The sequence below is a fragment of the Bubalus bubalis genome, chromosome 4, assembly GCF_019923935.1.
Source record: "Bubalus bubalis isolate 160015118507 breed Murrah chromosome 4, NDDB_SH_1, whole genome shotgun sequence".
In the NCBI taxonomy this organism is placed as follows: domain Eukaryota; kingdom Metazoa; phylum Chordata; class Mammalia; order Artiodactyla; family Bovidae; genus Bubalus; species Bubalus bubalis.
The window spans coordinates 141969218-141984163 of NC_059160.1; the positions used below are offsets into that span (position 1 = coordinate 141969218).

At 34.4% G+C, this 14946-nt stretch overlaps 1 protein-coding gene across 7 annotated transcripts in view; it reads right to left on the reverse strand.

The window, feature by feature from the left end:
• CTNNA3 (catenin alpha 3) overlaps positions 1-14946 on the reverse strand; it is a 1922732-nt gene that overhangs the window by 552758 nt on the left and 1355028 nt on the right. The window lies entirely within an intron of this gene.

Here is a 14946-nt window from a genome sequence, read left to right on the forward strand (position 1 = left end):
TGTTTCAGGAGGTCATCTTTGGGTGCAGGTATTAAAAGTTGAGGTGCCCTATGTGGGATACAAACCCTTCAGTTCAGTTCAGTTCAATTCAGTCGCTCAGTCATGTCTGACTCTTCGCGACCCCATGAATCACAACATGCCAGGCCTCCATGTCCAACACCAACTCCCAGAGTTCACTCAAACTCACGTCCATCGAGTCAGTGATGCCATCCAGCCATCTCATCCTCTGTTGTCCCCTTTTCCTCCTGCTCCCAATCCCTCCCAGCATCAGAGTATTTTCCAATGAGTCAACTCTTCACATGAGGTGGCCAAAGAACTGGAGCTTCAGCTTTAGCATCATTCCTTCCAAAGAACACCCAGGACTGATCTTTAGGATGGACTGGTTGGATCTCCTTGCAGTCCAAGGGACTCTCAAGAGTCTTCTCCAACACCACAGTTCAAAAGCATCAATTCTTCGGCACTCAGCTTTCTTCACAGTCCAACTCTCACATCCATACATGACCACTGGAAAAACCTTAGCACCTTGTAAAGGAGCTCTGTGTTCTCAGTTTTCTCCTGGTTGTGGGTCACCACTCCAGAAGAGAGGTTTATGGTAAGATTGTCTTTCAGCCTCTCTTATTGCTTTGATGCTTTCTAATGTACTCAGTGTAATCAACACTCATTCAACCTTTCAGTTCAGTTCAGTTCAATTACTAAGTCATGTCTGACTCTTTGTGATCTCAGAGACTGTAGCACGCCAGGCTTCCGTGTCCTTCACCATCTCTCAGAGCTTGCTCAAATGAATGTCCATTGAGTCGGTGATGCCATCAACCATCTCATCTTCCTGTCATCCCTTTATCCTCCTGCCTTCCTGGGGAAGGCAATGGCACCCCACTCCAGTACTCTTGCCTGGAAAATCCCATGGACGGAGGAGCCTGGTAGGCTGCAGTCCACGGAGTCGCTAAGAGTCGGACACGACTGAGTGACTTCACTTTCACTTTCCTGCATTGGAGAAGGAAATGGCAACCCACTCCAGTGTTCTTTCCTGGAGAATCTCAGGGACAGGGGAGCCTGGTGGGCTGCCATCTATGGGGTCGCACAGAGTCAGACACGACTGAAGTGACTTAGCATAGCATCAGTCTTTTCCAACAATAGGGACTCTTCCAATGTCCTATATGTAGCTGTAGACTCTGTGCCCAGGGGAGGAGGTGAGTTCAGAATTTTCCTACATTGTTATCGTGAACTCTAATTATAACTCCATGGAATATATTTATAGGGAAAACCCAATAAGTCTGTATAACCAAAATAGTATAGCTTATGTTCAGAGAGTGAGATTATAGATCAAAATTTTCTAATCTTTTTTTAATTAAAGGGCGGTAATATTTCTATCCTTCAAATAATGGTCTCATGAAGAAGAGATAAAAAATAGAATTTCATAGGTTACCATGATAAAAGTAAGACACTTGAAATTTCAGTGACTAATTGTTTAGATTTATTTCTGAATTAAGTGTGATATGGTTGATAGAGTATGCATATTTTTTGCCAATTTTGTTTTCCAGATTCATGAAGTAGTCATAGGGATTCCTTATAATAAACAGAAAATAATTAAATTAAAATGAAGAAACTTTAACTTTCTGTACATTGTGTATGTTGAACATCAGAGCTAGCATAGTGAGCTGTTTTTTAAAAAAAAGAGATTATTTGGCTAGGAAGCAAAAATACTCAGAGTGAAACTGGCTTTAATTACATTAGCAGAGGAAAAGATAAAAATCACAAAATGTAAGATTAATTTTCATCTTAATAATAAAAAGAGTCCATTGGGCTATTATATTTCACTGGTTTATGAGGGTATGTTTGTAACAACACATATAAAGTCTGCTTATAAAATATCTATAAATGAAAATTATACTATCACAGTATCATAGAAACATAACTTGGCTGATGCTTCAAAGGAAATCTATATCAGAATCGGAACAAGACAATATTCTTCTCACTAAATCACAAAGCCTCCTTATTTCATTCTTATAAAATCAAAGTATAATTAGATATTATAATTTACACAACCTCATGCAAGTTTCTCAATACTTCAGAAATATTCTTTGTTATCAATGTCTTATATTGATCACATTTAGATGATTGCTAGTTTGGGCTATTAAAAGAGTATTCCAGTAAACATCATGGTACATATATCTTTCACAATTAGATCTCTAGCATGTGTCTATATCTGTATCTATATCTATATCTTAAGTGATTTCATAGCAAACTGGGCTCAATGTGATTATCATAAATGAAATCTCTCTGTAATTTAATCTATTTTGTTTGGTTATTAATAATTTTGATTATTAGCATATAAAAACATATTAACTAAATATAATAGTGAATTATTATATTTACTATATAAAGTAGTAAATTTATATTAGTAAATATAAGTAAAATATTTTTCATTCATATATATTTGTGTTTTTTAATCTGTTAGCTCTCTGTTCATATCTGCCTATTCTAGTGAATTGCTGTTATTGATTTGTAATAATATTTTATATATAAAAGAGTCTTAAACATTTTAGCCAATTTGCCTGCTTCATGCATAGTATTTTTCTCTGGGTTTTCAGCTTGTTTTTTAACTAAATGTTTATATCACCTTGATTATAAAAGTTTAAATGCTGATAAAATAAAATCTAATTTCATAGGCTTCTGGCTCTTATAAAAGACCAGCCTTTAGGTGACTTTGATAACTATACAGCACCCATCTCAAAGATTTTTAGATAAGAATAATGTGGTTAAAAACATATAGTTGGAAACCAGATTCTCTGGGTTTAAATCCTAGGTCACCCTCATCTAATTATCTCTGTGCTATTAAATAAGTTTCTCAACTTTTCTGCATGTAGTTTTTTCATCTACAAATTGAAAAAATATATACAAAGTGCTTAGTATAGAGTCTGATACAGAGTAAGTGCTATTTAAATGTTTACTGATAAACATGGAGTTTGTTACTCTAAGGAGATTCCTCTGTATGTAGAGGGATTTTCTATAATTGTATTTGTTTTTATTAATTTCATTCTTTCATTCATAAAGTATGTGCCTACTATGTACCTCTCTGGCACCAAGCCCAAGTGCTAAAATCTTAGCAAGTATGAATGTTCCCTTTTTCATGGAGCTTACTACTTAATATGTGAGAGGATAAAATTGCAATATGACAATTACAAGGAGAGATAAAAATGCTACGATGGATTTGACCTATGCAGTTTGGAAAGTTACTTCCCTGAGGAAATGATGCTTAAATTGAAATCTAAATGATAAGCAGAAATTATTTTGGAGAAATGAAAAGAAAGCCCATTCATATGAATTTATATAGGTGAATTAATGAAGTTATATTCTTAATTGATTTAAAACTATTCTTGCAAATAAGCACTATTTCATAAACAGCAGTTCTAACTATTGCTTTGCAATTGAAAGATTAAATAATTAAGACCTCCCTCAACTCCAGTTACTTGTGTGAATTACATAACACAAACATTTGTAAAGGGTTGATTGCTTTTAGAAATGTTTATCTTGAATTTAATTTTTTTCTTAGTTTACTCTCTTGCAGACATGCCTATGTTTTTGATATTTTTATAAGATAGAAAAATACTCTGTACAAGGTTTCAATACACGTATAGTTAAACAAATTTTAAAATCCTAAAAAATGTCCTCTTTAAATGGTTAATAAAATGAGAAGTTAAAGAAATAAATTAAAGGTGCTGGGGTAGCACCACCATGTAAGCGGCTGTTTCCATGAATGATGGAAAATTCAGTAAAAGCTGCATTGTATAGCTTTGGGGCTTTTTTAATGCTGATTGGAAATCTGCACTGCATAGAAATGGCAATCAATAAAGAAGCAAGACAGGAGAGGAAAGAGGGAACCAACATATTGGATCGCAGGCACTGAACTGGGCCCTTATCTACAGGCACTATAATGTGGTAAAAAGTATATGCAGAGTTGTGTCATTTTGTCTGTCAGTTGCTTGACTTAGACATTTCAACAAGTAAAATTAAAAATGATTTTTTTAAGTTAACATTTTAGCTTAACAAATAATCTTAAGTAAAATGTTATAAATGAATGAATGCCTTTGGAAAGCTTTCTCAGTTCCAGGAAAGGCTATGCTTTTTTGGCTCCTTTAGCAAAAGGTAGTAACTGCTGCATTACCAAAGGGCATTCATCCAGCAAATCTAGATTTCAGAGAACACCATCACCTTAGGAAAATCATTTAATGACTCAGAGTCCAGCAATATATCTTTTAAAATTATAACATGAGCTAAAGAGTGTTAAAATGCTATTTTTGTGGTGAGAAGACACGCATTTCTTTTTGATCCTCTTCTACATGAAAATGGAAATAAATGACACTGACAAATGACACTGAAATACTACATGTGTCTAATTTTGTAATGGGCTTTATTTGTGAGTAGAAGATAGCAGTAGCTTTACCAAATTTCCTACTGGGTAATAAATTAAATTATCTTATTTTCCATCTCAGTTCCTAGTCTAAGTTTACACTCATTCTTTGATGTAATTGTTATAACACATAATTTCTAATAAAATCCACCCTAACCATCAAGGAGTGAAATCTTCTACCATTCAAGTTTCCATTGCAAAGTTCAGAAAGTAAAGAAAACAGTTAACAGCCCAATAGCCTCCAAATAATACTATACTAGATATTGACCAATTATATTCACCAAATATCTTAAAAGGATAAGCTAGTTTTAGAAACTTAATTTTATTTTCTCATTTTGATTTTTTTCCCAGTGATACTTTATGCACATGCTGAAAGATTTGGTATTCTTTCCCAAAAGATAAAAAAAAACAAACAACTTTGTTTGAAGTGCTAATATAAATACAGTTTGAATAAACAACCTCCAAGTTGAAAGTCAATCTAATGTATATAAAGAACAGTTTTTTGCCCATTGTTTCTTGCACAATGCAGTAAGTTTTAGACCTCACTTTATTCTATTAGTGTTAAAGGGCCACTATTCAGAAAAATACTAGAAGTTTTACATTTCGGGTTTTGTAGAAATAAAGTGGTAAATATTCATTTTACAGTGAATGAGTAGACAGGAAAGATATCAGGGGACATCACAGAATATAGTTAGCAATTGCATTTTACAATATGTGAGAAAACATTTCTTAGAATATTTACACTTACAAGAAAAACCTCTCAAAGAAGAAATAGCAATAGAAAAAAAAATACCATGTTTAAAATTCTGGTGTAACAGTATTTAAAAAGCTGAGTGCTTTCTCATAACATTTTCTAGATGCCTAAAAGACATATAAAAATTGTCTAGATTCAGAGGCAATGAGTTATTAAATGTAAAACATAGTAAAAATGAATATAAACCATATATGAGTTGTAAATATTTCCTTAAGATTTTAATAAGATTGATTTATTGGACTTCCTTGATAAAATGTTAATGAAAAATTAAAGTATAAAAAATCAGCTTATAATTCTCCTGAGACATTTCAACCCTTTTATCATAACACAGAGTAAATGTTCAGTCAGTTAAAGTTCAGTCGCTCAGTCATGTTCGACTCTTTGCGATCCCATGGACTGCAGCACGCCCAGCTTCCCTGTCCATCACCAACTCTCAGAGTTTACTCAAACTCATGTCCATTGAGGCAGTGATGCCATCTAACCATCTCATCCTCTTTTGTCCCCTTCTCCTCCAGCCTTCAATCTTTGCCAGCATCAGGGTCTTTTCCAATGAGTCAGTTCTTCGCATCAGGTGGCTAAGGTATTGGATTTGCAGCTTCAGCATCAGTCCTTCCAATGAATATTCAGGACTGATTTCCTTTAGGATGGACTAGTTGGATATCCTTGCAGTCCAAGGGACTCTCAAGAGTCTTCTCCAACAACACAGTTCAAAAGCATAAATTCTTCAGTGCTCAGCTTTCTTTATAGTCCAACTCTCACATCCATATATGACTACTGCAAAAACCATAGCTTTGAATAGATGGACCTTTGTTGGCAAAGTAATGTCTCTGGTTTTTAATATGCTGTCTAGGTTGGTCATAATTTTTCTTCCAAGGAGCAAGCGTCTTAATTTCATGACTGCAGTCACAATCTGCAGTGATTTTGGAGCCCAGAAAAATAAAGTCTTTCACTATTTCCACTGTTTCCCCATCTATTTGCCATGAAGTGATGGGACCAGATGCCATGATCTTGGTTTTCTGAATGTTGAGTTTAAGCCAACTTTTTCACTCTCCTCTTGCACTTTCATCAAGAGGCTCTTTAGTTCCTCTTCAATTTCTGCCATAAGGGTGGTGTCATCTGCATATCTGAGGTTATTGATATTTCTCCTGGTAATCTTGATTCCAGCCCAGCTTGTGCTTCATCCAGCATGGCATTTCACATGATGTACTCTGCATATAAGTTACATAAGCAGGGTGACAATACACAGCCTTGACGTACTCCTTTCCCAATTTGGGAGCAAATGTTATTTCCTGTTATCACTTAAGCATCCTGCCAGTGCCAAATTTGTCAGGCTTTCTATCAATTTTCTGCAACCATGTTTCATGGTAGTTAAAAATTTATCATTCTAATCTCAAATTTGAATAGTTCCTGACTACAAAGTTCTAAAAAGTTGGTACTGTTTCATTTATAAAATGTCTCATGTACTTTTAGATTTTTAATTATAAAAATTCAGATAATATAGACATACCATGTCAAATGTTAAATCTCTTAATTATTTCCATTCTATCCCATGACAGCTATACTTAACAGTTTATATAAATCCTTCCAGTTGTTTATATATATAACATTCTCTTAAAAAATAAAACACACCAAAAAATTGTATACTACATATTTATTTGTGACAAAGTTTGCTTTCACTGGTCAATAATATATAGGAGACATCAGTATCAATAGATCAATCTCACACTAAAAAAAGTGTGAGCTCACACAAATGGCCATGTGTGTATGTGTTCAGGCTTCTCAAGTGGAATAGTTTTAAAGAATCTGCCTACCAATGCTCAAAGACGCCAGAGTCAGGTTCAATTCTTGGGTTGGGAAGATCTCCTGGAGAAGGAAATGGCAACCTACTCCAGTATCCTTACCTGGAAAAATCCCATGGACAGAGGAGCCTGGTGGCTGCAGTCCATGGGTTTACAAAGAGTCAAACTCATGTTGTGTCTGCTCAGTCGTGTCTGACTCATGAGCCCATGGATTGCAGCCACCAGGCTCCTCTGTCTATGGGTTTTTTCCAGGCAAGGATATTGGAGTAGGTTGCCATTTCCTTCTCCAGGAGATCTTCCTGACCTAGGGATCAAACTCATGTCTTTTGCATCCCCTGCATTGGCAGGCAGATTCTTTACTATTATGACACCAAAGAACCCATAATGTAGCTGAATCATAATCATTTATATCCTTTTCTATAGAAATTTATTTCTATTAACTGTTGTTATTGTTATCTACTTGTTATCACTATTGTTATTACAAATAGTATAATTAATATCTTCATACCCTTGTTTATATGTGAAAAATTTTTTGTAACATGGATTCTAAAGACTGCAAATGCTGTATCAGTGCATTCTCAATATTAGTAGAGTCTGCCAAAGTGCCCTCAAAGAACATTTTTACCCAATCACACAAGGTAAATAATCCTACCAAAAGTGAGTATCTTCTAGTCTATGTTACATGAGAGTCTTTATATATATTTTTTGCCACTGATGGTGAAAACAGATATCTCATTGCTTTTATTTTTGAAAGATATTTGCATCCTTATATGTATTTTCAACTCTAGTAGCATTGAGAAATTTTTTATTTATATATTTATACATAAGTGCTATTCTTCATGTTATCTTCTTATCGTTTTGTGTATTTTTCTATGGAACTATTTATCAATGTAACCTGAAACTCAGCAATAATAATTGGGCCTGTAAACTCAAGTAGGTTGGGTGAACATTCTTTTATGTCTTTCTATCCTCTCACTGCTTGGCCACATTGTGGAAGTCCTTAGTCAAGCCAGGTAAATGAAGTCCCAGCTTTTTGGATGAACTGATAGGGAATCATAAGAACCAGGAAGATGGAGCAGAGGGAAATGCTGGGGAAAATAATCCTGTAGAGCTGATTGTCAAGTCCTGGTCTAAATTCCAAATAAGACTTATGTAGATCTTCTCTTTGACTGTGTGGATCATGACAAACTGGAAAATTTTAAAGAGATGGGAATACCAGACCACCAGACCTGCCTCTTGAAAAATATGTATGCAGGTGAGGAAGCAACAGTTAGAACTGGACACGGAACAACAGACTGGTTCTAAATCGGGAAAGAAGGACATCAGGCTGTATATTGTCACCCTGCTTATTTAAGTTATATGCAGAGTACATCATGAGAAACGCTGGGCTGGAGGAAGCACAAGCTGGAATCAAGATTGCCGGGAGAAATATCAATAACCTCAGATATCCAGATGACACCACCCTTATGGCAGAAAGCAAAGAGGAACTAAAGAGCCTCTTGATGAAAGTGCAAGAGGAGAGTGACAAAGTTGGCTTAAAACTCAACATTCAGAAAACTAAGATCATGAATCTGGTCCCATCACTTCATGGGAAATAGGTGGGGAAACAGTGGAAACACTGGCTGACTTTAGAGGAGAAGGGGATGACAGAGGATGAGATGGTTGGACGGCATCATCTCCTCAATGGCATGATTTTGAGTAAGCTCCAGGAGTTGGTGATGGACAGGGAGGCTGGCATGCTGCAGTCCATGGGGTCACAGAGAGTCGGACACAACTGAGTAACTGAATTGAAATGAGATATCCTCTCAATCAGCATAACTGAACTAAGAGGCCATATCTCTGAGACTAACCAATAGGCCAATAGATCTCATAAACACTGAACACATCTGAATAGCATAGCAAACGCTTTAAAAATTGAACTGATATTGGAATCACAGCCAATAAAAGACAAGAGGAAATTTGTGGCCTGAAACTAATTGATCAATTGCTTACTAAAAGCAAAAATATAAACTCCTCCACAGGAGTTACACAAAATCACTTTATGTAATATTCAATACCTGTAGGATGTGATGGTTAGAATAATAGTCTCAAAAGATGTCCACATTTTAATTCTCAGAACCTGTGGATGTGTTACCTTACATGAGAAAAGAGCTTTGGAAATATGATTAAGTTATAGACCTTAAGACAGGGAAATTATCCTGGTTTATCTGGTGGGCCCACAGTAATTACAAAAAAGGAAGAGAGTGACAGAAGAGGATATCAGAGTCATGCAATGAAGGAAAAACTAAACCCATCATTTCTGGCTTTGATGGTAGAGAAAGAGAGATGGAGAAAAGGAATGCAGATGAGTTCTAGAAAGCAGAAAAAGTAAGAATATTCTCCCCTAGAACCTCCAGAAGGAAATGCAGTCCTGATGACACCTTAGCCTAGTGATATTGGTACCAGAGACCACAGAACTATAAGACAATAAATGTGTATGGTTTAAACCACTGAGTCTATGATAATTTATTACTACAGTTTTATTACTACAGTAATAAAACCAAAAGCTGTTTCTTTTAAATATCCAGAAAAAAACTGACAAAATTCTAAAAAGACTGTCAAAAAGAGACACATTGTTACATAAATTATAATATCAGGAAAGAAATGGATGATCATCACCACAGAAACACAAGTTTTAAAAGGACAATGAGGGAAAAAAAATCATAGCAACTCTATGAACATAAATTTTATGTCTTAAATGAAATGGACTTATCTTTTTATAGACACGTTATCAAAACTCAATGAAGAATAAGTATGTATGCTACAGAGTTTTATAACTATTAAGAAACTTGAATCCATAGTTCAAATTCTTCCTTTCCTGATTTTTTCATAATTTTTATGATTAAAATCATTAATCATAAAAAATAGTGATTTTTAATAAATTAAAAGTTATTTAATTCCTAAATAACTTGAAAAAAATGCTGTGTTCAGGGGTTGGAAGACTCAACACTGTAAAAAAGTCAGTTGTTCCCAAATTGACATATTTATTGCAATTCCAATCAAATTTCAAGTAGAGTATTTTAGATATAGACAGTCTGATTTTTTAAAGGTATATTAAAATTCAAGAGAACTATAATATCTAAAATGATTAAAAATAAAAGAATGAAGTTGGAGAAACCATCTACTAAAATTTAAGATATTGGTTTTTGGTGATTTAGTCACTAAATTGGGTATGACTCTTTCAACCCCATGGACTGTAGCCTGCCAGGCTCCTCTGTCCATGGGATTTTCCCAGGCAAGAATACTGGAGTGGATTTCCATTTCCTTCTCCAGAGGATCTTCCCAATCCATGTATTAAACCTGGGTCTCCTGCATTACAGGTGGATTCTTTACCATCTCAGGGAAGTCCATACTGTAAAGCTATAGTAATCAAGAAAAGGTGGTATTGGTGAAGGGATAGACACAAGATTAATGAAATGGAACAGAGTATCTAGAAATATATGGCTAAGTGATATTTCACAAAATGAAAAAGAGTCCAATGGAGAAAAATAAATCAACAAATAATGTTAGAAAAATTGGATATCCCTATGCAATAAAAAGAATCTACCCTAAACCTCATATGTTATCCAAAATTTAACTCAAAATGGCTCATGACATAAATATGAAGTGTAAACTCATAAAATATATATAAAAATATGAGAAAACTTTCATGACCTGTGACAAAGAATTCTTAGACATAATACCAAAAGTACATTCCAAAAAAGAAATAATGATTAATTAGAGTTCAATAAGATTTAAAATTTTTGTTCTTCAAAAACTGTGGAGAGAACAAAAAGATAAACTTCAGAATTAGAGAAAAATATTTGCAAATTGTATATCTAATAATGGATTTATATCCAGACTATTTAAGGAATTCTCCAAATGCAATTATAAGAAAAGAAACAATTCAATTTAAGTATTTCTGACATTACCAAGTTCTGGTGAGAATGTGGAACAACTGGAACTCTCATACACTGTATTATGGGAATTTTCTTCTTCACCATATGCCTCAGCAATACTATTCCTGGGAATTCACTTTAGATAAAAATTTGTGTTCTCACAAAAATCTGTACATGAGTATGTACATAAGCTCTATTCATTTTTTAAATGTAATTAATTCAAAATCCAGGCAACCAAAAGACTGCCTTTGAAGAAACAATAATTTCTTGTCAGATCCAGACAATATATTAGCTACATAGAAAATAAAGGGCTTCATGGGTGGCTCAAATGGTAATGAATCTGCCTGCAGTCAGAAGACCAGAGTTCCATCCTGGGTTGGGAAGATGCCCTAGAGAAGGGAATGGCTACTCACTGCAATATTCTTGCCTGGAGAATTCCATGGAGAGAGAAACCTGGTGGACTACAGTCCATGAGGTCACAAAGATGCAAAGAGTCAGACATGACTGAGCAACTAACACTTTAACTTTAGAAAGCAAAAAAAAAAAAAAAAGTAAAAGTGCCAGCTTCCCATGTCCTTGATCCCCAAGTATGACACTGAAACGAAAGGGGTCAAATAACATGATGATATGACATGAGTGGCAAGGTAAACTTTTACTTACTGAAAAGCAAATTTTGATTTGAAGGTAAGCTGTTTTATAGCCTGTTGTTGTTCCCTAAAGGCTGCAAGGCAAAACTCATCTCATCAAAACACTGGAGGTGATAAGAAACTGCCTCATGACAGAACCCTGGGAAGATAGGTAAGCAGGGGGAAAATGGTCTTGTTCACAAGTCCCCCATGCTGTTCCAGAAATATCCCAGGAAATTCTGCCAAGACTTTAGATCTGCTGTAGTTACGTCTTTCCCAAATTGCCTGCGGGGAGACATGCAAGGCAGATGCTTACTTTATGCCTCAGAAATCCCACTCCTGGGTATTTACTGTAGAAAGTGAATACTTATATTTACACAAAAACCTGTACATGAATATTTATAGCAGTCCTACTCATAAGCAAACAAGATGGAAATATTCCAAATGTCTTTCAACAGATGGATGAACAAATATGATACATCCATTCAATGGCATACTATTTAGCTATAAAAAAATGAATGAGTGATAAGCTCAACAACTTGGATGAAAGCACTGTGTTAAGGAGTCTAGATTCGTGTTTTGTGTTCAATACGGTATATGATGCTTTAAAAATTTTATCCTTATAATGTCATCAAAACATTTTTTTCTTTCACATATACGATGAACTGAATTGTGTCCCCTCAAAATTCATATGTTGAAGCCCTAAATGCCAACATGATTATATTCAGAAACAGGACCTTAAAGGAGATGATTAACATTAACCAAAATCATATGGGCAGGGGCCTAATTCAACAGGATTAGTGTTCTTATAAGAACCAAAGCTCGCTCTCTCAGCTGTCACATAGAGGAAAGATCACGTGAGAATATAGTGGAAAGACAGTCATTTACATGCCAGGAAAAGAGATCTCAAGAGAAACCAACCCTGTCAGTATCTTGATCGTGGACTTCTAGGCTCCAGAATTGTGAGAAAATAAGTGTCTGTTGGTATTTTGTTATGGTTGGCTTAGCAGGTTATAGTATGGGATTAGTATGGGATTTACTTTTCTGTTATAGGCAAATAATGAACTTAACATTTGTTTCTGCCAACAACCAAATAGCAAAACAAAATATATTAAATATTTTCCCACATGATCCAAAATGCTATTTTTCTTAAATTCCTATTTCATATGAATCTTCATATGATGCTCATTTCTCTATTATTTTCCATAAATCTATATGCATAATCCTGTGCCAATACTATACTGTTTTAATTATAGTAGCTTTTATCCTTATTTTAATATCTGGTACAATAAAAGCCTTTACTTATATTATTTTGTCAGTTTCCTTAAATAATTTAATATAATGTTGCCCTCAATTCCAACTGTCTAGACAAATGCTATTCAGAATGCCATTTCACAAGGAGATAAGAATCTTGCACCAGAATGTAAATTAAATATATAATACTTGGTGTTAATGTTTATCTGACAGTTTTCATAGTAAGACCTTTTCCATAAACAAACCAGTGCAGTGATTTACATTCTAACACAAAAGAAAAAAAAAAACAAAACATCTATTCATATAAATTGCTGTTTAGTGGACCACACAACATTGACACTGGTTTAGACTTTTCTGACTATGAATAAGCTAAAGCCTGGAACCGTGTTTGACCAAGAAGTTTTTAATCAGCTTACCATATGGCACACGTCTCTTATTCTTGCATTTTCACCAGTGTTTCTGTTGACTTTCCCAGTCTGGGGTTCAGAAAAAGAAACCTAGGACCTTTTCAAGGGTTTAGGTAGCTTATAACCCCAGAGAGAAATGAAGAATTTCTCATATCATTTCTCACTTACTAAATGTTTGAACTTTTGTCTTCTTCACAAGTGGTGAGTAAATCGCTCTGACATCAAATTCTGTATTCTTTCCTGCTCTATTACTTATGGTATACATTCTGGCTCCTTGGAACTCACAAATCTCTTTTTTCTCAAGAAAGCTCATTTCTTATAATAAAGCCTTGGTGTCTAGACTACTGTTTTGGTTTGTTGTCTTAAAACATTTTTGTGTATGTGTTTTAAACTCATTAAGTTATCCTCAGCCCTTCATTGGAAAAAAAAAAAAAAAAGTGTTAAATGTTAAAGCCTGGGAGAGTTGAGGTCATGGGGGAAGTTATAAAAAGGGAAAAATCCTACCATGGAGAAACAGTTACAATCTGGCAAAAGTTGACAAGGAAAGGGAGCTGGAGTTGAAGTACAGAGTGAGAGAATAAAAAGCATAAATCAGATACGCTTGTGGGACATGCATATTTCCCAAATATCTGAAAAATCAGTGGAGCAAATAGCATAAAAAGACTGAATCTTGTACACTCAAGGAAGACAAATCACAGGCTGATAGAACATACTAGATAAGCCTTAGAGAAAAGGGTGATCCCAATGGTTGAAGAAGTTATAGATATTCAGATTTCATAAATATATAAAGGAATCTTATATGCAGCATGTATTTGAATAACTTTCCATTTATTATGGCTATTATATACTACATAATCAAAATAAATTTTAAATATAAGAGGGGCTATGTTACTGAGTGATTAGGTTATACATTTTCTAGAAAAAAATTATGTATGAAAATGGTTTTCAGTGAAATTAATGAACAGAGGAATAAAATAGTACAGGGTGTGACCCTTACTTTGGGTGTTCTACTTAAAGACCCTCTAGCAGACAGGCTTGAGGTCTCAGTATTTCATTTATACAGCTTCTGTTTCCACTTGGATCTTATCTCGTGCGCTTCTCTGGTGGCTCAGAGAGTAAAGAATCTGCCTACAATTCAAGAGACCCGGGTTTAATATTTCTTACAACAAATAATATTTGTAATATTTCAAAGGTACTATAATCATTTCCTCATCTCAAAGAGTGCTCTTTTTTCATTCTATTACAGAGGTTATATATGTCTCCCATTATTATTTGTAGGAAAAAAAATTCATTTAAATTAACCACTTTACTCCTCAAAAAAATGTACATTGATAAGAGAAGGAATGAAGTAAACTGGTTTCACATGCTGCTTATTGATAAGAAAGTCTCCAAATAAAGTTGGGGGGTATGATTTGATACCACATATCAAATGTCAATTTGCTTTTTATTGACACAGAATGATTTGAAATCTGAACTTTATATTTGAATAAAACTTTATGCATGAACTTCATATATTACCTTTTTTTATTTTTGGTATATAAAACTGTCTGCTATTTTCTGTCCCATTTATAATATCAATATAATTATAGTTTTATTAGAGTCTGTATACATGTTTTTTCCTATTATTTTTATTACTACCATCCTTTCTTCTCTTTTCCATTTTTTCACAGGCCCACAATTCAATACCAGGTCAATATTTACCTGAAAATGATAATAAAAATAATGAGTGCCGAGATTTACAGAAGGCTTATAACAAGGCCAGTCCTTATTAACATAACAGC